This window comes from Elephantulus edwardii, unplaced genomic scaffold (genome assembly GCF_000299155.1).
Source record: "Elephantulus edwardii isolate Elephantulus edwardi_28Jun2011 unplaced genomic scaffold, EleEdw1.0 scaffold00170, whole genome shotgun sequence".
In the NCBI taxonomy this organism is placed as follows: Eukaryota; Metazoa; Chordata; class Mammalia; order Macroscelidea; family Macroscelididae; genus Elephantulus; species Elephantulus edwardii.
In genome coordinates, this window is record NW_006399920.1 from 2,468,158 (window position 1) to 2,470,723 (window position 2,566).

Genomic DNA, 2,566 nt, shown 5'->3' on the forward strand with positions numbered 1-2,566 from the left:
GTGTGGGGCTCTACCAGGGACAATGGAAAAATTCCTGAGTTTAACTTAGCTGAGAACTATAGAAACCTGAGTTTAATTCAGTTGAGAACTATAGGGACTATTTTAATTTCAATCTTTTCAGTACCACCCTATCACCATTTGTTCCTGATTATCAGCTTCTTCCTGAAATTGTTTAATGCCGAACATTTTAAATTTTTTTGGCACAGTAACTCTTCATCTTCTTTTCATGCTTCCTGTATCATTTTTGCATATAGAATCCTTCAGTATTACAACTCAGGGCTAGAAGTTGATCAGTTCTTTCTGCTGAGCTTGTTTTTCTCTTTTGTGTTTCTAACCCCAGCTCCTTGTATATTTTGTTATAACACTTTATTTTCTCAAAGTGAATTTTTAAATATTCAGCTTTGTCTCATCAGCATTTCTTTACCTTGTTTTGGATTCTTTTTGTTCCAATGCAAGTTTCAGAGTACTTTCTGATATCCGTTTTGTTCATTTCTTCCTTACCTAAATTTGCAGCACCATCTTGCTTGCATCATGGATTCTGTCCTTGATGTCATTCCATATAATGACTCATCTTTGGTCATGAATCAAATCTATTCTCAAAATTATGTTTAGAGTACAGACATTATCTACACACTAACTCATTTAAGTTTTGTATACTTCATCTTCCTAATTTATAAAAGAGAGATAGTAATTCTCTTGACTGAAATATACCCGAGCATCCTTTCTGTGAAAAAAAAAAAAGTTGCCTGTGGGGGAAAAAAAAGAATTATAACAGGTGTTTAAAAATCAGTGGAGCTAAACCATATAGAAATAATAGAAAGCTAATTCTAGTTGCAACTTTAGGAATCACTTCAGCCATTACTGTCAAAAGTAGCCTCAAATTAAAGATGTTGTTGTTGTTGTTTAATGCCGTCGAGTCGTAGACGATTCATAGCGACCCTATGAACGAACAGCCTGAGCACTGTTCGTACATAAAGTTTCCGGAGGCAAGCCATTTTGGAAGTGGATGCCGCTCCTGCTTCCAGGCTTGATTTAGTCGGGAAGCTCCAGCCAACACTGTCCACCATGGGTGCCCATTACCACGACTGGCACATCACTGTCACAGGCTTCAGCATCACAGCAACCACGAGTCACCTCTGTACAGCAACGCACAGACCAGTGCTATACCACCTAGAAGAATGTTTGACAGGAAGACAATTTGAAACTGGCCAAGGGCCACAGATGACAATCACCCACCTTCGGCTTGGTAGCACAGCTTCCTTCCACTAGGCCAGTGTAGCTCTCTCTTGGTCATCGAAATTTACAAAAAAGAATTGATTTGCCAACATCCCCTGTTATCCACTCCAACCCACCGTGGGGGAGACATAGTCATTATTCACAGCCAAAAATCTACTCTGTGTCCTTGGCTTGATCTACTCATCCTAGGATATCTGAATCTGTTTCCTAGGAAGTACTGTGCATATGAAAGTCTTACTTTCCTACATTTCATCCAAAATGGATTTTTAAATACTTGATTGACAGAGAGTTGATTGAAAGGAGATTATATATATATATATATATATATATATTTGTTGTCATTATGTGCCATTGGCCATTGAGTAACTTGCAACTCACAGTGACCCTATGGACAACAGGCCTATACCCTGCTCTATCCTGTGCCAATCTCATTGTCTCTGACACACCTACCTCCAGTAACCCAGTCACTGAATCAATCCATCTATTTGAGAGTCTCCCTCTCTTGCATTGTCTTCCATCTTCCTAAGCATGATGTCCCTCTCCAAACACTGGGCCCTCCTTGCACCAGGCACAAAGTATGTCAGACAAAGCTTCAGAATCTTTGCCTCAAAGATTGTGTTATCGTTCACAGCAAACCTATGTACAGCAGCTCTGAACCTGGCTCTATCTTGAGATAATGAAATTGTCTCTGACACACCTGCCCATATTATTCCAGTCACTGAGTCAATTAATCTCCTCTGATGTCTTCCTCTCCTACACTGCCAAGCATGATACCGTCTCCAAGGACTTGTCCCTCCTTGCAACATCCCCAAAGTATGTCAAATGGAGCTTCAAAATCCTTCCTTCCAAGGAGCAATCTGGTTTTAGCCTCTCTGGCATGGACCTATTATATTAGTACATATATAAAAAAGGGAACAAAATCTGAAATATTCTAGAAGTCCAGCAGATAATTAGATTAATAAAATTTGCATTGAAATTAGGTTAACAGTTTTCATTAATGCTTTCTTTTTCCCCCTCACCAAATAAAGACCTGATACAAATGCAAACTGCTGGGTATTAAGGAGTTATTTTGTAGCCCCAAATTACTTGTCATTAAATCAAAGTAGTTTGCACACAAACAGATTACTTTACAAAGTTATTAAACAAAATAGAAGTTTAAAGCACCACATTATGCATAAATAGTATAGTAGATGATGATTTCCTAGTTTTTTATATTATTTATTCAAGCAATAAATAAATGTCTTTAAAATATCCTATAACACAAGCAGGCAAACTTAATTGTACTAAAAAGATTTACTTTTTATTTTTCTTTAGTGTTCTGGTTCTGGTT